Source organism: Mastigoproctus giganteus, chromosome 5 (genome assembly GCF_048544385.1).
Source record: "Mastigoproctus giganteus isolate SK-2022 chromosome 5, ASM4854438v1, whole genome shotgun sequence".
Lineage (NCBI taxonomy): Eukaryota > Metazoa > Arthropoda > Arachnida > Uropygi > Thelyphonidae > Mastigoproctus > Mastigoproctus giganteus.
In genome coordinates this window covers 6,101,470-6,121,966 of record NC_143579.1, presented here as the reverse complement: position 1 = coordinate 6,121,966, position 20,497 = coordinate 6,101,470, and the positions used below count along the sequence as shown (strand labels likewise).

Here is a 20,497-nt window from a genome sequence, read left to right as displayed (position 1 = left end):
CTATCTTGGAAACAAATGCCTATTGAAGCATTTCTGAAGAAAATGACTCCTTGTGCAACAAACCAACGAGTGCCGAGCCAATAATGAGTGATCAACGAGTGTGCATTTAGTCGATGATGATGAAGAATAAACATGCTTTGACATTTGTAAGTCATAAATATAATATAAATAATTTCTCTATTATTATAATTTGCTTGATTTTACAGGCTACATTTTCATTTCTTTCGATAAATCAATCATTGTTTAAACATAAACTAATTAGCTAACTAATTTCATTGTTGATGATGTAACCCCTATTTTTAACCTTATGTGTATGTAAAATAAATTCCCACTTTACGAGGGCGCGCTAGGAACGAATTAACTCAGTCGAGAACTACCTGCACTAAAGAAGTTTTGGCAGGCTTTAACATATCCATACAGTGAAGAACATTGGTGATCCCAATTAACCTGGGGAAAAATTGAATCCTTATTTCCAGTGTATTACAGAGATTGTTGCAGAGTTAACTGAAAATGTACAGATGGGCTCAACTTGAAGTAGCATCAAAGGATGTTTATAGCATCATATTTTGAGAAATTATCAATGAAAACAGTCTCCCCAGTTAAAAAAAAATATAAGTTTGATGATGAATCTGAGTTAGTTGAATCAGTAACTCCTTATAAAGTCTTAACAACTTGAATTATTAATTGAGAAATGTAAGAACTTAATTTTCTGTTTGATACATGGGGGGAAGAAACTAGGTTTTCACCATGTTGTGGCAAATAGCCCTCTTAAAATATTTGGCTTCTTAAGACACATAAATCCAGAATGTTTTTATGCATTAATATGGTAACATCCAGACTCTGGCTCTGCAGTCTGTAAGCTCTGCTAGACCATTTTCCTTACATTGGATTGATCCTATATACCATAGTGCTCTTCATCTTGTTCTAGGGGTATACTGTATATCACCAGTTCACAGTCTATATGCTGAAGCAAATAAAACCTCCTTGCACCTGCACAGACAAATGCAAGGATAGACATGAAGTTGTATTAGGTCAACTATGGATAGGTAGTGTTTTTGTTGTTATTTGGTTTTTAGGAATATTAGCAACTAAAGCCATATTGCTCCGGGGGTATGTGGTGGTCATTCCCTGACCTTTCTGCATCCTCCGTATTTGGTGGTCACGGGGCTCGAACCCCGGTCTAATCAAGAAGTGTATGCTACACACTGCTGCTCGTGCTCATCTGGCTACGGAGGTGCCTGATAGGTAGTGTATACAATCTATAAAATATTATTGATAAATGAAAGTCAACTATCGTATAATTATCGCTCAAATTTATCGATAATTTTAGATCACTTACGGATTTTTTCAAGTTTAGGCTAAATAAACAACTTTTCTCTTGCAAATGAGATTTATTAGTAATAGAAAACGTTGTTTTGTTTTGCCCTCTACGGGGCCTCTAGCTGTCAGTTACTCACGTTACATACGCTGCATAAGGTGGTCTGTTTATTATCATTTATCTAATTGATTTCAATTCTGTGATTTTGTTTCAATTTCTGTCATTTGTCTAATCGATTTCAATTCTGCACTATAAGGAATGCTGCACCCCTTCAATATTACTTAGAGGCTCTTGTAGAATCATGTTCTCAGTTTACTGATTCTGTAAAAATTAGCATTAGCATTAGTAGAGGCATATGATGCAAGAAAGCAAGCTTATTCAGCATCAGCCAAAAAAAAAAAAAACACACCACTCCCATTTCACCCCTCCGTTCGCTCGAAATACCTGTCCAGTTGAGCCTTAAATTTGTTTAGGCTATCAACTTCAACAACAAGTGATGGAAGTCAGTTCCACCAACCAACCACCCGCTGGCCAAAAGCAAATTTCCGCACATCTATCCGACATCCGTCCTTCCTCAATTTGAATTTATGCCCTCTGAGCTGATTATTCTGAGCAAGATGAAGAATCCCATTGGCATTGAGCATGCTCAAACCATTCAAAGCCTTATACACCTCGCCGGTGCCTAGTCTCCAGACTCTGTAATTTGCAAAACTTAAGCCTTTCTTCGTAAGAGCAACCCTTTGTTCCATTCACTAATCTTGTTGCCCTTCTCTGTACCCGTTCCAGCAGCTCTACATCCTTCTTGAAATGAGGCCTCCAGACCTGTATACAGTACTCAAGATGTGGCCTAACCATTGCCTTATACAAGGGAATAATCACCTCCTTATCCCTGCTAGAAAAATTCCTGTATATCATTGACAAGACACCATGAGCTACTCTTGCAGCTTGGCTGCACTGCTCAGAAAACTTCATATCTGCCTGCACAATTACCCCCAGGTCCTTTTCATTCTCCACCACTGTCAGTGTAGTACCGCAGAGTTGATACGTTGCTCTGGGGTTACTGTTTCCCATATGTAGTACTTTACATTTGTCAATGTTAAACTTCATTTGCCACCTCTCAGCCCATCTGTTCAACCTTTCCAGATCCTGTTGCAGCAACATAGCGTCAGTGGTGTCCTTAACAACCCTGCCAACCTTTGTATCATCTGCAAACTTGGACATTAAACTTGATATCCCATCATCAATATCATTCATAAACACCGAAAACAACAACAATTAGTCTAATTAGTAATTAATCAAAGTGCGAAAGTGCAAGATTTGGTTGAAGTGCAACAAATTTAATTATTCATAATGTGGAAACATAAGAAGTGTGGTTATTTTTCATTCAAAACGTTTTCTTCACAGAGTATATAATTAAATTACTTTTTTTTTTTTTTATATAGGCCTAATAATGCCAAGAAAGTCAAATGTTTGGAACTATTTTACTAAGTCTAGTAGTGTTGAAGCTAAGTGTAACATAAACAATAAAACATTAAAATGTGCTGGAAGTACAACAGGATTGACCTTTCACATAAAGAATGTTCACCATATTGATTTGAGTGATGATGCAGAAGTGGCAACAAAAAGACAGAAAACTCTTGACTTCTACAAAACTAAATTTTCAATGAAAGAAGTCTCCAAAATGGCTAGTGTTGATAGTTTCAGTTTTAAACGTATTGCAAAAAGTGACTACAAAATAGTTTAAAAAAATGAAGGAATGAATACAATAAACCTCCACCAACTTGTCTTAATACAGTAAAAAATATGGTTATTTCATTTTATGAGGAAAAGACAAAGAAATTAACTGACTTATTCAAAGAGAAAGTTAAAAATGATCAACGATTTTCCCTCACTCTAGATGAATATATGTCTCTTCAAAATAAAAGATTTATGAACGTAAATGTCCATTGGTCTTTGGGAATGATATTAATCAGAGGATCACTAAATAGCGCTAAATGTAAGGAGTTGGTCAATATCAGATTAAAAGAATTCGGACTCGACATGAATGAGCACATCATGGCTTCTACAACCGACAATGCATTTGGTCAAGAAATACTCCCAGAACATCAAGAATGTTTGGCGCATGGCATTCATCTTGATGTATTGGATGTTCTTTATAAGGAAAATGTCACTGATCAGGAAGATGAAGTAGATGAAGAGACTTACGAATATGATGTTCATGAAGACAGCAAAGAAGACAATATTCATTCATTGGCACTTGAAGACGATTATTTTGGTTTGATCAGGAACTTGCGGAAAGTTCAGAACATGGAAATGAGTTATAATTAATCCTTGATGTCAGAACTCACTGGAACAATTTACTTGAAATGTGCAAAAGGTTTTATAAACTGAAATCCTGCATCACACAAGCTTTAGAAATCTGCTGCTTTGAAGAATTTTCTGAAAAATATTGGACTGCAGTCAAGAGTCTGTGTGACACTTAAGGCCAGTTGAAATAGTGTTAACTTCTTTGTGCTCTGAAGATGCAAACTTATTGAAAGCAGACAAATCTATGATGTTCTTCTTAAAAAATTGGCAAAGAAAAAGAGTGGAATAGCTTGTAAAATGCATCTTTCTCTCAAGCAACGGTATGAATCAAGAAGAGTTCAAAATACTGTTCCCTTTTTTGATATCTTCAATCCTAAAGCTATAAATGAACAAATTTCTGACACTTTCAAGATGTCTTCTCCAGTTTCCTTAAAGAAATATGCCACTTCTATATATTTACGATTGTTTCCTGACTTCTTATGGATATAAGTAGTGTGGAAGAAACTCCAGATGAGTGCAACGTAAATGAAGACGACAAAGAGGAGGATTTCAAAAAATACTTCTATCATGAGATGAACAAATTGGAATCAAAAACTTCTGAGTCCTTAAGTAAGTCCTCTATGTTCAATGCAGGCAGTGAATTCACAATATACGAAGTAAAGAAAAAGAGAAGCGAAAATCTAGGTCGATTGTACGATGCATTAAGGACCATCAAGCCTACAAGCTGTGAAGCAGAGCATACATTTTCTTCAGTGAGAATTTTCATAAGATTCGATGCAGTCTCTCTCCAGCCACTATTAATGCCTTATGTTTTTTGAAATGTTACTTCCTTAATAAGGATAAAAAACTAAAATCTGTTTAAATAACTATGGCTGTCACAATGTGGAATGAACTCATTAAAATCTGTTTGTATAATTTTGTGTTTTTCTTCTATAAATGGGACAGCTAATTTAATTAGAAAATTTATCGATAATTATTGATAATTCAAATTTTTTTCAATCATTTATCGATAAATGGACTTTCAATAATTTGCATCCTATATGAATAGGCCACACACCTAACACATCTTTATCTACTTGAAGCCACTGATCTACCACAGTGCCCAAATTTCAATACCTAGTTGTCAGCATATACTTAATTACCTCACATACAATAGTCCCAACAAGCTATCTTTGCATCCTTTTTCATGATGAATACCTCTCTTAGTTTACTCACCTCGTAGCTGATATGTCACATGTGGCTAAAATTTTTACCTTTCTCAAATAGGTACAACTCTACAATGAAGTCCAAACTTTAATGATGGTTCATATTGCATTCATTTAATTTTTTTTTTCATTTAATTTTTTTTTTCATTTAATTTCACATTTAATTTTACCATGCTTAGGTGCATTATGGCCTTGCTGCCTTTGTGCCATAAAGCCCATAAACAAGCTAAGATAATAATTTTCTTTAACCTTACAATATTTTTTGTAAGTCCTTCATTAATTTTAGAAGCCTCACTGATTTTTGTAAATCTTGATTGGAATAAACTGTTTATACCATCGTAAACAGTTCATTTTCCTATGTCTTATATAAATGTTTGTCAGCATACATATTACAAGTCATTTTTTGTGAAAATATATTAATTCACTTATGACTCAGACACCCCTAATAGTACAGATGGGCGTAGAATGCAACTTGAAGTGTCAGAGGGTGTTATTAACATACTCCCTCTTTATATCACTGTTCCAATGGAAAAATATGTTTTAACATAAGGTTGTAAGTGCAAGGACTGCCTGCATTGGCATATCATATGCTGCATATTTTATTATGGTAACAATTAAGACAGTTTTTTTACCAATTCTGTTCTGATAAATAAATATCAGTTTATTGCTCACAATATCAGTTGGAGCCATTCCATAATGTTATATTCACTATATGATTCAGGTTGTACAACAAGCTTGTGTATACAAATAGATCAACAAATATTAGTAAATAAAATGCAAAGTAGAAAAAGGTAAATGGCATATAAGGCATACTCCATTAAAACCATGAATACAGCAGAGGAGTCCTCTAGTGATGGGGGGGGGAGGAACAAACAAAGCTGATTTTTTTTTCTCTTGCTGTGTGCACCCTTCTTTGATTTTCTTTAGTAAATAGAATTTTGCTACTAAAACAATTAAAATAAAACATTAAGCAAAATTCAGAAAAAAGGTCTATGAATTACATGCCAAGGGGGAAAAAAAAATTTGAGGCAAAATTTTTACAAGAACTTATTTAGCATACAACAAATCAAGTTGTGGTACCAGAGTTAAAGAGTAAGTAATCTGTTGCAACTTTCTTTAAAGCTCATGTTGATTGAGTCATTCCAGGAAGTTGATGACTTTAATGAGAATAAGCGGGAAGTGTTTATCCAATTTCCATAAATAACTTAATGATGAGATTATATTTTATTTAACATGACCACCAAATACGGAGAATGCGGAAAGGTCAGGGAATGACCACCGCATATCCCCGGAGCAAAATGCCCTTAGTTGCTAATGCTCCTAAAACACCAAATAACAAAACAAATATTCTTCAACAGAAAGTTTTCCCTCCTTACTGTGTGTCCAAAAAATTTGAGTTTTCTTCTGTGGATGCTAGGAAGAAGAATTTTAAGACTGCAAATTTTATTCAATATCCACTTATTAGTTCTTACAAATGTCTCAATTTTCTTCCTGTTAACTCTTTTCAGATTCCATCCTTCACATTCATAAGTGGCAGCTGGAAAAATTAACTAATCAATGATTCTCAGTTTTGTCTTTAGGGGCAGACCTTGATCTCCCCATAACTTTTTCAGATCAGTGACCAATGTTTTAGAATTGCCTGTCGTCTCCTTACATTATTTGAGCAGTCACCATTTTTATTTATTCTTGACCCTAAGTAATCAAATTCATCAACTTTTTTGATACCTTGCCCATTAACTTTCACTCTGCTGGAACTGAGATTATCACCAATCACCATAATTTTAGTTTTACTCACATTCAGAAACAATCCTTTTTTCTTACTTGCTTCATATATTCTCCTCAGATTTTCTTTAAGATGATCCTTGCAATTGCAAATTAGTGTAGTATCATCTGCATAACAAAGATTGTTTATCTTCAGTCCTCCAATTTTGATGCCAGTGTCTAAATCTTCCAAAACTTCACACATGATATCTTCGGCATAAAGATTAAAAAGGTGAGGTGAGGGGATGCAGCTCTGCCTGATACCTTTACCGATTTTGAAAAGGTCTGTGTTTCCCATGTTGGTTCTTAAAGTTCCTTCCTGTTCTTGGTATAGTAGCTGAATTACGTGGATTGGGAACCCCCGTATTAGTCATCATTTCCCATAGTTTCTCATATTGAACACAATCAGATTTTTCAATAATCAGTTGTAGACTTAAGATCTGATCTTTGGTACTTTTGCCCTTTCTGAAACCTGCTTGCTCTTCTGGCATTTCTTCTTCAAGCTTCCTTGAAATTCTGTTTAGTATAATTTTAAGAACAATTTTGCCAAAAATTGTTCAGTGGCCATTGATTTCTTCCAATCTGATGGCCACTGTCCCGTTTCCCAAATCCTTACAATCATTTGGATACAGATAGTACATATAAGGTTTATTAAACTTTTCAGCTACTCACTACTAAGCTCTTTGTATTTATAATATGAAGTTTGGTTTCATTTTTGCAATACAATAAATGCTACTTATTGTGATCACTCTGAACACAGCTTAATTGATAACAATAAACAGCTGTTCAGTGCTGTTTATTGATGCAAAGCAGAAATATGTATATAAAAAATGTGGAAGTGGACAGAAAGCAAACATGAAAATCAAATAGAATAAAATACTTTGATTGGCCCCTATTTCTTTGAGAAAGTCATCAATAAAAATTAAACTGTCATAGTGTTTCTGGAAAACCATACAAACAAATAAAAATAATATTAAAATGAAGGATTTGAAAAGGATTAATGCTTTACTGTAAAACAGTCAGATCATTAGGAAAACAGATACAATACTTCCTTTCATGGAGTAGCAACCAACAACCACATGAACTGTACGAAGTAACTGGGCTTACAACAGAATTTAAGGATAATTTGGGATGTCAGGATGCTACATAATCACTACTGCTTTTTTTCCTTATTGTAGTTTGCATGCGTAAACTGTGATAAGGCAAAAACATTTTTTCAATGATAATGTTATCTGTGATTACAATAAACAGTGTACACTAATAAGTGTTGTGTACCAGTCTGAATTTTCTCTCGCTACAACAACGCATTTGCTTTTTCACATAGTTTATGGCAAATAAAATTTATTTTGTATTTTTCATCTCATTAACTTTAAGGAATTTCTTGATTCAGTAGTTGAAATATTTATTTGAATTTTTATTTTGTCCCCTCCTTAGGATTGCTTACTACTTCATCAGCAAGTGAGAGAAAGATTTCAAATTGAAATGTGCTTCCTCGTCTGTGTAAAATATATAAGATTTTTTTATCTGTGTAAGATTTTTTCATGGCAGATTATCAAAGTGGCAATACACTAAATTCTTTGTATTAATGATAAGATCTTATCACATATCATACAAATATTGAAATATAAAACTTCACTGGTAACAGATTTGCCTTAATTTAACATTTTTTTCCAATGTAATAATCATAATAATGGACTTTGAAAATTTATTCAGTGGATATAACTCAAGATATATATTACATTTTTCTATCAGTTATATTTTATAGTGTTGGGGCATTTTATAGGCATGGTATTTCCTTTATAATCGTTGCTGGTCCCTTTCACTGGCATTTATTAACTTTAAAATTTCTGAAGTTAACAGGCAAATCAAAATGAACTTTGTTCTCTGTAATGCTTGCTCTCTCTATATATGTAAACACACACACACACATGTGTGTGTGTGTGTATGGATACATATTTAATATTTTGTAAATAACAGCACCTCATTTCAGATATGCAGAAAACTTTTCCTTAAGTTCTTATTTCATGCAAAAAAGCAGGAACATGGTGCTGATTGTATGGATACTAAAGTAAAAGTGTTTTCATTGAAAAAGTGTACAAATGTTTTCATGCCGGGAATGCTGATTTTAGTATTATTTGTCATATTATGACTTGAAAAGCTTAAAGATTTGTGATATCCATATTGGATCCTATCTTTGTATATTATGTAAACATGTGTAATTTTAGTTGTGAAGATATTTATTCTCAGTGGCTGAGAAAAAAAAAATAACAAATAGGAAACACTAGTTTTGTAAACCTGAACAGAAACCAAAGTTGCTTTAAGAAACAGTTGATTTTTTTTTCATATATGAGAATGTTATGGTTTCCCAGTGAAATAGGATATTTAGTTAAATGTTTTCTTCATTTTTTTAAATTCATATTTGTGAATGATGTATTTTTATATTTATGCCAAAAGATGATAAAAAGGCACTGCCACCAGCTTCAATCATGTTGTAAAGCTGTGCCGTGATTTGAAATTTTACCTCTTTTTTACTTTACTATTTAAATGAATGGCATGGTAAGATGGTTAAATTATTGAACCACTTTAAACCAACACTTATAGGTTGCTATCTCAGTGTATAATTCTTTCTCATACATTGGTCTCTTGATGTGCCCATTTGTGAAGTGAAGCTTTGGATGCTTCTGCCAGCAAGTAAAGACTGAGGTATGATGCCAATCACTCCTCAATCCTCATTGTTTTTGAGGGACCATTCCCTCAATATGACAAGACATAAAAAAGGGTAAACCATTTTTATATTATATAATGGATAAACTTTCAAGCATCCTGTAAAATATGAGATTTTACAGATTTGAATTTTTAATTTTTTTACATTTTTATAATGACAAAATAGTTTTGTTTTCTGTCAGAAATTGTGGTCTACATTTCTAAAAATCTGGATTGAGAATTTTTTTCTATTTAGTATTGTTTATTGAATTATACATACTGTTGTGTGTATCAAGGTTTATGATTATTCTGCTATACAGAAAGAACCTTCAATTAGCTTGGTTGCTGTATTTAAGGATAATTAAAAATAATATAAATAATGCCTGCATTGTTGCAATTCTTTGATATGTTTTTTTTTTTATGTTATTTGCTTTCACTGACAAATGCTATTTGCATTTCTTCTAACATTAATATCAGATTGAAATTTGAAAATTGATATTTGCATTTCTTCTAACATTAATATCAGATTGAAACTAAAAACACATGAAATTAATAAATTTCATTTAAAAATTAATGTCAGAACATTGTTTGGGATTACTTAAGCACTTGCACAACAATTAACAATACTCTTATTTAATCTGTTCACAGTTGTATCAACTTATATATACAAGATATTGCCAAATTTGTTAGAATATCTTTAGCCTATTCATTATAAACCTCAAATTTTTAACAGACTATGGCCAAAAATTTTTTTTAGCTGCTACCCAAATGCAGCACCTTGCATTTTTGTAGCAGTATTCTCATGATAACACACCATTTGTGGAGCACCAAATTCACAGTAGTCAACACCGAAAGAAACATGGATAGTTGTATAGTCTGACATGGAGTTCTCTGAAAAGTGCAGACAGGTTGCTGGGACAACTAGGAGACTGTTTATGATATATATATATATATATATATAACTATATAAATTAGAATAAGGATTAAAATAAAATAATGCCAGCAGTACGGCAAGACCAGAGCGAAAAAGGTGAAATTAAACCTAAATTAATTCAAATCAAGCAGGGAGGGAAGAGAGGGGTAACAAGAGTAAAAATATATTGCAGCAGAAACTCTAAATTAATTTAGTAAATCTAAATGTACGAATAATAATTCTTTGAAATTTAAAAGCCAATTAAATAGAAATTTAATGGTGTCCCCCCCTGATGGGCACCAGGTCCAAATTTATGTGAAATATCACCAAACAGAGATATAAACCACTACAACAGAACAAAAGTAAAACAAAAATAAAAAACAGACTGACCATTATTGGCCTTGTGGTCCTCTGTCGAGATGGGGCATAATGGTCAGTCTATTTTTTATTTTTGTTTTACTTTTGTTCTATTGTAGTGGTTTATATCTCTGTCTGATATTTCACATAAATTTGGACCTGGTGCCCGTCAGAGGGGGCACCGTTAAATTTCAATTTAATTGGCTTTTAAATTTCAAAGAATTATTATTCATACATTTAGATTTTCTAAATTAATATAGAGTTTCTGCTGCAATATATTTTTACTCTTGTTACCCTTCTCTTCCCTCCCTGCTTGATTTGAATTAATTTAGGTTTAATTTTGCCTTTTTCGCTCTGGCCTTGCCGTACTGCTGGCATTATTTTATTTTAATCCTTATTCTAATTTATATAGCTATATTTCAAGCATCATGTAGAGGAATATGCTTTTTGCTGCCTCTGATGTATGCTGTACCCTCCTTTTTATTTTACGATATATTCCGTTTCTAATTATTTCAACATTATTTAAATATTTGTATAATTATATATATACAGTCAAACTTCCCTATAACAAATTCGAGAAATCCAGAGGAAAAATTCATTATAGAGAAATTTTATTATACAGAGAATATCTTTTTTATTGGAAATTGATATCTAATTAGAAAATGAAAACGAATCAACATTTATTTTTAATGTATCTTATTTCAAAAACATACTTATTTAAATTACGTTTACACAATTTTCACCAGTAAGTATCACAAATTTTAAAAAAAAATCGGTAATTTTCATTTGCACAGTACAATTAAAAAATGTCTAATTCTCAAAGAAAACCTCACATTTATTCAGAGCATTGAAAACATTATCAGGAACGTTTTCACAAAATTGTAGACCCAGACAAACCGTTTTAAAAGTGCGAATCATTTCTTCACGAGCTGGTTTTTCTATGGGTTGTTCTGATGCGTCTTCAGCATTATCATTATATTCTTCATGATCATGGTCATGTCTAACACTGTTCAGCACTATTTCATCTTCATTTGGATGTTCTGTTGTAGCCAGATCTTGATCTGCATAAACATAACCATCCAGTGTTATTTCATTTTCGATGTTTCCAGAAGATTCTAATGTCCAAAAGTTTTTCAGTTGTGAAAGGGGTTGTTCATCTTGTTTGCCCGACTTATGTGTTCAATGCAAATCCCACTTTTGAAAAACAATTTTGAATACTGTATTTAGTGACATCATTTGTCCAACCTTTTGCCAGTTCAGAGATGTTCAGTTTAGATCTAAAGCTAATTGTAACCTCCAAGTTTCTATTTTCTTGTAAATGCATTGACAATCTTTATTATTACAGTAAACCCCCGCTATTCACGGGGGTTACGTTCCTGAGAAATGCCGTGAATACCAAAAATGCGAATACCGAATTATGGCTCCCATAGTAATAAAGGGGTTCCGTTCCAAAGTATGAAATATATAAGAAAAACTAATCTAAAATTTTGTCCTATGTATTTATTATATGTACCTTCATAATATGACTATGTACATAGACAGTACATAGTGAAATGCAAGCATATGGCATCGAAATGAAAATAAGAAACAATTTAATATTAAATGTAATATTTATTAGAAATTTCAAACAAATCTTTCAAACCAGCGCCTTTGCTAGCTAAAAAACTTATGCCACCAGTGCAATCAACAGTTTCGCTAAAGTGTTGATAAAGGAGTTTTGCCTTTTCACGAATGGTGAGTAAACTTAATGGAATTTTATTTTGAGTTCGGTCTTCTATCCACAGATTTAAAGCTTTTTCCATTTTTTCTAATTTAACATCACGAGTTACAGAGCAAATTTTTGAAGCAATTTCACGGACACTACGGAGGATTTTTTCTTCCGATTTTTTGATTGATCGTACCGTTGACTCATTGATTTTATAATGTTTTGCCACTGAGGAGACACTTGCACCATTAGAAATTTTGTCTAATAACTCAATTTTATTCGCTAATGTCATCACCTTCTTTGATATTTTCACATTTCCTTTGTTATTCGTAGCCATATTTTTGTACGGGTTAGAAAGAACTTGTCTACAATAAAGTCACTTTCTTCCGTTAACGCACTCGAAAAAGTCTGTTTTACTACAAAATGGTAGATTTATCACTTCTGTAAGCATATCAATTTATAAATCGATAAATTTATTCAATTTATAAGCATATAAATTAAAAGCAAACGACTAAATCTTCCATGACAAGCGCATAACACATACTGAACAAGGATTAGCGAGAAACATCCATGCTCACAATTTTGTCACTCCCTCTCCCCCCCACCCACTGATCGCTGTTTTGACCTTGAAAGATAATTTTAGCCACGCCCATGTTTTTTTTTTTATGGCGGAAAATGTTCACGTTACTTTAAAATTTACAGTTTTTTAAGTTTCATTTTATATTAAATCAGCGACCAAGAATACATGAAACTGCGAATACAGATACTGCGAATAGCGGGGGTTTACTGTATTCTCTTTCAGTAATGAAATTTAAAATTTTTAATAATGCCTTGGCTGGAGTTTTGATGTTATGTTTGGTGGTAAAAACAACAATTTCACACTTTTAAGTTTGGCAGAAATACTGGCAGGATGTGCCAGACAATTGTCAGTAATCAACACAATTTTTATTTTTTCATAAGCTTGTCTAGTTTTAATATCCACTCTTTGAAAATATCACTTGTCATCCTGCTTTTTTATTAAAGGTGTAGTCAACTTCCAAAGATTTTGTGCCTCTAAAACATCTTGGATTTTTTGATTTTTCAATGACTAAAAGTCTTAATTTTTCACTTCCTGTCATATTGGCTCCAACTAGCACATTGATTCTTTCTTTGCTTTGTTTTCTTCCAAAACATTTATCATCCTTAAAAGCAAGTGTTCTATTAGGTAAACATTTAAAGAATAAACCCATTTTGTCAACATTAAAAACATCCGTAGGATCATATTCTTTCAAAATCTTCTTTAAGGTGTTGTTCCTCCAATTGTTGCAGTCTCCTTTGCTTATATTAACACTTTCTCCACAAATAACCTTTTCCACAATTCTGTGGCACTTCTTAAATTTATCTAACCACACAGTGCTCACATTAAATTCTGTATGTCAGGACTGTGCAAATATCAGAGCTTGTTGCTTAATTATTGGACCTGATATTGGTATATTCTTTTCACATTTCATTTGCACCTATTTTAGAACAGCTTTATCAGCATCTTCGTATATACACAACTTAATTCACTTTTTGTTTGCTCCTCCTTCAATTGCATTTAAAATTGATTCTCGATTTTTTAAAATCGTAGATAAACTGCTTGCAGGTATGCTATATTTTGCTGCAGTATCTTTTTTCTTAAAACCCTGGTCAATATCATGAAGAATCTTGACTTTATCATTAATACCTAAATACTTTCTCTTCTACATTGTTTCTGCAACTGTAAAAATTATTCGACTGCAGCTCTTGCTGATACATACACCTTGTAGCCACTGCAAACTTCGCTGCACTGGCCGTATAGTGAATTGTTAGTACTGCCTATTCAATGACGTTCTCTTGTCAATTACACACTATCACGTGACCTTTCTTATCAGTCACTTTGAAGAAATATACAACTTTGTGAATTTCTTTTATTTTTTATTCTGCTTTTGTTCATTTATTATTATTATTAGCCATATGGTGCAAGGAAGCCTGAGGCTTATGCTGCACCAGCCAAAAAAATTTCCAAGTTACCCTGAGAGAGAGAGAGAGAGAGAGAGAGAGAGAGAGAGAGAGAGAGAGAGAGAGAGAGAGAGAGAGAGAGAAGTAGAAAGGAATCACTAAGAAAGAGAAGAATGATGATATCCAGCTCAGGACTCTGGGTGTGCCAAGCCCATATTCACCAGATGTGAGCCCCGGGGGTGAATATACACTCAAGAAAATTTATGGTTAATGTATGCTGTACGTTACTTTTCAAAAAAAAAAAAAAAAAAAAACAAGAGCATATAGCCTATGTGATTGATGACAAATCATTCTAAAAGAACAATTTTAAAAAAAAAATCATGAGAACCATCTACTGGGAGTCCAGTTAGATGAGAACAGACATATATAAAAACTATCATATAATGATTGACAGGAAGGTTATGTGGTGCGGTTGAGGTGAGAAGCAAATGTCACTCAGTAGGCGTTACTAAAAACCGACTATCGAAGCATTCTGTGTATTGCCGCCGCAGTGTGCTAAAGGTTTGCCCGCAGCGAATTTCGTTTTTCCCTTACCCTACATCAATTTTTCCCTTACCCTACATCAATTTACAAGTCTACCATGTTTATTGCAAAGTTCATGACCACTTTTAAGAAAACCCATTTGGTTTTATAACTGTAACAAAACTGAAACAAAGACCCTCCTACAGGCATCAATGGCCACAAGTGTTCACTAAACGGATGATTAATTCCAGATTGCTAATGAGCAATTTCAGAGGGAAGAAGGCCATATATTTGAGCTTCTGTTTAGCAGTAAATGCTTAAAAATCTTCAAAAATGCTTTTGCTAATTTTTTTTAAAAATTCATTATGGAAAGACTAACACTTCGCTATATGGGGTTAATTTTACTTGCAATTTCGTTTCAAGATGCAATGTTTTGTGAAAAAATTTGTAATATAGAGAAATTTGTTAAATAGAAGTTCATAATAGAGAAGTTCCACTGTATATAGGAACTTTTCCAGCAGAAATGATATCATTAGTTCACAGACTCCTCATCCACCAAATTTTTTATCTTCCTATTTATTCTCTTGTGTCTATTCTTTTGAACACCCTTCTTTCTCGTGTATTTCCTGAAAATTACAATCTACAGAAAGTATGTCCAATATCAACAAGTATCTTTTCAACCCCTTTATGAGATTCTAGTAATCTTTGTGCTTAAGATCACTGTAAAATAATAAAATACCTCTGTTTACACAGCTCTATTTTTATATCTTTTGATCTTTGCCTGATGATGACCAAAGATAAAAGATAAAACTATATATTTTTTAGGATTCCACATCTTTTTAGCTAAATAAAAATTCATGAAATAAATCATTTAATGTAGAAAAATGAATCAGTTCTTATACTTATAAAATAGGTTTGAAAACTTGTAGTATTAGTTTATTTTATTTTATTTATGAAAACCTCCAACGTGAAAGGTATTAAAACTTATAGTACTTAATACTGTGTGTAGGTGGAAAGTAAAGAAGATGAAAGAAGATATTTTTTTTGACAGACTTGAGTTTCTTAAGATTGTAATTTTCAGAAAATATGTATGACGGGAGGTTGTTCCAGAAAATAAATAAATAAATATTCATTTATTGCAAATACAGCAAGCCCATCACAGCACATGGCTAGGGGCAGATAATAATACAAAGGAAATAATGTAAAACAATTTGGATCTTAAAAAGGCTTTTTATACTGTTGCACATGGCAGACTGCTGCACAAATTGGAGCAGTGTGGCATTGGAGGCAAATTGCTGCTATGGATAAAGGGATGGTTGAGTGGGAGAAGACAGAGAGTGGTAATCAATGGACACTGCTCTTTGTGGACTAATGTTATTAGTGGAGTCCCTCAGGGTTCAGTGTTGAGACCATTGTTGTTTTCTGTATTTATAAATGATATTGATGATGGTATATCAAGCTTAATGTTCAAGTTTGCAGACGATACAAAGGTTGGCATGGTTGTTAAGGACACTACTGACAGTACACTGCTGCAACAGGATCTAGAAAAGTTGAGCAGATGCGCTGAGAGATGGCAAATGAAGTTTAACATTGACAAATGTAAAGTACTATATATGGGAAACAGTAACCCCAGAGTAACGTATCAACTCTGTGGTGCTACACTGGCAGTGGTAGAGAACAAAAAGGACCTGGGGTAATTGTGCAGGCAGATATGAAATTTTCTGAGCAGTGCGGACGGTCTGCAAGAGTAGCTCACGGTGTGTTATCAATGATATACAGAAATTTTTCTAGTTTTTCTGTTGGTCAGGCCACACCTTGAGTACTGTATACAGGTCTGGAGGCATCATTTTAAGAAGTATGTAGAGCTGTTGGAACAAGTACAGAGAAGGGCAACAAGATTAGTGAATGGAACAAAGGGTTGCTCTTACGAAGAAAGGCTTAAGTTTTGCAGATTAGTGTCTGGAGACTAGGCACCTGCGAGGTGATCTGATTGAGGTGTATAAAGCCTTGAATGGTTTGAGCATGCTCAGTGCTGATGGGATTCTTCCTCTTGCTCAGAATAATCACCTGAGAGGGCATAAATTCAAATTGAGGAAAAACAGTTGTAGGATAGATGTGCGGAAGTTTGCCTTTAGCCAGCAGATAATTGATTGGTGGAACAAACTTCCACCTTTTGTTGTGGAAGTTGATAGCTTAAATAACTTTAAGGCTGAGCTGGACAGGTATTTGGAACGAACAGAGAGGAGTGAAATGGGAGCAGTTTTTCTTTTGTTTTTTTGGCTGATGCTGCATATGCTTGCTTTCTTGCATTGTATGCCTATGCTAATCGAATACATAGCAACTTTCATATAAACATTAACAATTACTAGGAATTATATTTATGAATTAAAAAATAATTTGCAGAACAGGACATTTGGCTTTCAGTTGCAGTTACTGGGTTGGAGGTGGGTTGCTATTTTATTTTTCTTCATTTTATCAGATATCTGACTCCTGTAGGCTTCAGAGCTCAACTCTGAAGCCTACAGGAGTCATTACTGCAGGATACATTGAGTAACCTGTTGCAATCAATGTTGTGATGATTTATGAGGTGATGGGATGCATTGGAGAACATTCTGTCCATTTGTTTGAGCCTGGAGAGGTTGGAGTTGAATTTCTGGTTTTTTGAATTTTCCCTATTGGGAGCAGCTATTATATTGGCTAAGTTTGGTAAATCGCATGCAGAAGTGATTAACTTTGCAAGAAGCATGACTCCAGACTTGTTGATCATCTGTTGCGGAGGCTTTGTTTTTAAGTTTTCATAAACTGTTGCCTGGATATTGTATGGGGAAAACGAAGCTTACTATTGAGCCATTTAAGAACCAAATATTCTAGGGGAAGGAATTTCTTGACGGTTACTTGGGGAGCACCAGACCAGATGTCGGAAGCATAGGACAGAATGTTAAAGATGCATCTTTGAACATGCTTAAAGGCTGTTTTCCTGTCTTGAATCGCTGCTGTTTCTTGTTTTATTAACCATTTTGCTTTTTGAATTTTTTGAGCAACATAAAAATGGAAGTTGAAGGAATAAATGAGGAAGAAGAAAAGTCGATTCTGTGTGTTTGAAGTTGGACAGTAAAAGGAAGCTGATTGATTGCAACACTTGTTTGGACTGTTTGGAAGGGAGAGAATTATAGAAGCCACTTCACAAGAACAGTGCCCATGGATGTATGTATGGAGAAGGCATGCAGCAGAAATAGAACATCTATGAGACAGAGTGTGGAGAGACTTTGTAAGAGATGAATCATTAATTAAACTTGCTGCCCTCTTTTGAATGGAGTCTAGAAGCCTGGGATAGGTTATGCCCCAATGGGAACAGTATTCCCTGGTAGGGTAGATTTGGGATTTATACATAGGGAGTAATATTTAGAAGAATAGTAATGCTGAGAGTAAAAAGAGAAAACCTGGTTTTCTAGATGCAGAGGAAACAATGTTTGTGATATGCATATGCCAAGAGAGATTAGAAATCAGGATAATACATAATGAGGTATGTGATCTTGTCCAGAAATCTGAGTGTCATGAAAAATAAGTATAGGTGTAGAAGAATCCATTTTGTGAGATATAAGACAGGACTGAGCTTTAGAAGAATTGAAATTAACTAAGTTATCCCTGCCCCACTGGATAATTACCTAGAGATCAGCATTTAAGGAATTGGTAGTGGATATTTGAGAAGTTGAAGCTGTTTATGCAGGGTAAGGTCTCTCACAGGAAGGTGGAATGCAATGTGCTGTCATCAGCAAAACTAACAATAGGATTTTCGGTCATTGGAAGAAGATCTTTAATGTACAAGAGAAAAAGAGTGGGAGAAAGAACTGAACCTTGGGGAACACCAGCATTAGTGGAGAAGTTAGAAGATAGAGCCATCGACCATCACCCACAGTGAGCAGTCAAAGAGAAAACTTAATACCAAATTACAAAATACAATTCGCAAACCATAAGCTGGAAACTTATGTAGAAGAACCTATGCCAAACACAATCAAAAGCCTTTGAAATGTGAAGAGCAACTGCTTCAGTTTCACCAAACATTTCCATTGAATTTTTCCATAGATGGGTAATACCAGCCAGTATATTGCCAGTGGATTGACACTGACAGAATCCATACTGGTGATCAGTGATCATATGGAATGTCTGTAGATAGTTTAAGAGTTGGTGATTAATTGATTTCTCTATTATTTTAGAAAGAGTAGAAGTTCATTGGGATGATAATTGGATGAGAGGGATTTGTCACCTTTTTTTAGCAAGTGGATATGATCAAATTTCCAAGCAGAAAGAAGATACACAAAACACTAGACAAGACAACGGAATTAAGATTGATTAAGACAGACAACACAGAACAGGAGTAAGCTCAGGGGCACAGTTTTGAAAACAAATGAAGGAATACCATCAGGACCTGGCACTTTCTTGTTATCGAGACTGTTCAAAATTCTTTTGATATTACATTTTGTTGGAAGACGACAAGAAGGAATTAAATGCAGTGTGTACTAGTATTGGCAAAATAATGCAATTAATTTGCACATCAGCCAAAAGTATAAAATAATAAATTAAATAAATAAGTAAAATCATATTTGACAAGTATCAGACAATGATTTATTTCAGAATTTTATTCAACTAAACAGATGCAGAAAATATGTTATTCTATCTTTTAAAGATCCATAGATTTTCCTTGGTAATATTTATATTTAATATGGTAAATCCATTATTTTGTTATTTTTATTATTTCTTACTATTTAGAACTCCATAATTGGTTTTTAAAATTCAAACAATTAGCTCCATAACAGTTTCTTTTTTTTTTTTTTTTTTCAGTTATTAAAGATATTAGGTTTCTGTGGAAAATTTAGTTTGTAAAAAGAGTTCAATGACTGATAAAATGTTTAAAAAGTACTGAATATACTGTTAAACTGTGTATAAATCACTTTAATTTTTTTGTTAATTTATCATTAACTAAATTTAACTAAATATTAACTAAACTTAATTTAGCATGAAATAAACTAAAATTCAACTAAGTTGATTTTTATCAGTATTTAAAACTCATTAATAAGTGTCTATTGACTTTTAAAAATTGGAACTCTCTTTAGAGGAAAGTTGGTTGTTTTCTCCAGTTCTGTGATGCTTATTAATTTTGTTCTTTCCAGATAAATCTTTACCAAGATTTCGTTCATTTATAAAATGCATTAATTAAATCATTAAATCAAACAGAACTTAATAAACATAATTTTGTATCCTTAAAATCTTTGTCTATTTCATACACAAACACAGCCGTAAAGCATTAGACACAAACAGCAGTCCAAATATTGACAATATTTTGACTCCAATTTAAAGACATCAGCACATCTATTTTTTCTATCTTGATTAAATCAGACAAATCTCATACTAATAGTTTACCATAATTAATTATTGCTCATTCCTGTTTATCCTTGCATGTGATCTGTATTGTTCATTAGCATTAGTTGAGGCATATGATGCAGGAAAGCAAGCTTATACAGCATCAGCCAAAAAAAAAAAAAAAAAAAAAAAAAAACCTTCCCATTTTGGCCATCTGGTCACTCCAAACGTTTGTCTAGTTCAGTCTTAAATTTATTTAAGCAATCAACTTCCACAACAACAGATGGAAGTCTGTTCCAGCAATTAAACTACCTGCTGGCTAAATGCAAACTTCTGCACATCTATTCTACAACTGTCTTTCCTCAGTTTGAATCTATGCCCCCTCGGGT

General features: G+C 33.4%; 1 protein-coding gene across 1 annotated transcript in view; it reads left to right on the top strand.

The window, feature by feature from the left end:
* Nucleotides 1-8,081, top strand: part of LOC150085143 (BCAS3 microtubule associated cell migration factor-like) — a 345,830-nt gene extending 337,749 nt beyond the window's left edge. The window contains exon 22 of the mRNA XM_090373846.1: nt 8,026-8,081. The gene's annotated coding sequence lies outside the window, so the exon portion shown is untranslated. The remainder of the gene's footprint in view (nt 1-8,025) is intronic.
* The last annotated feature ends 12,416 nt before the right edge of the window (nt 8,082-20,497 follow it).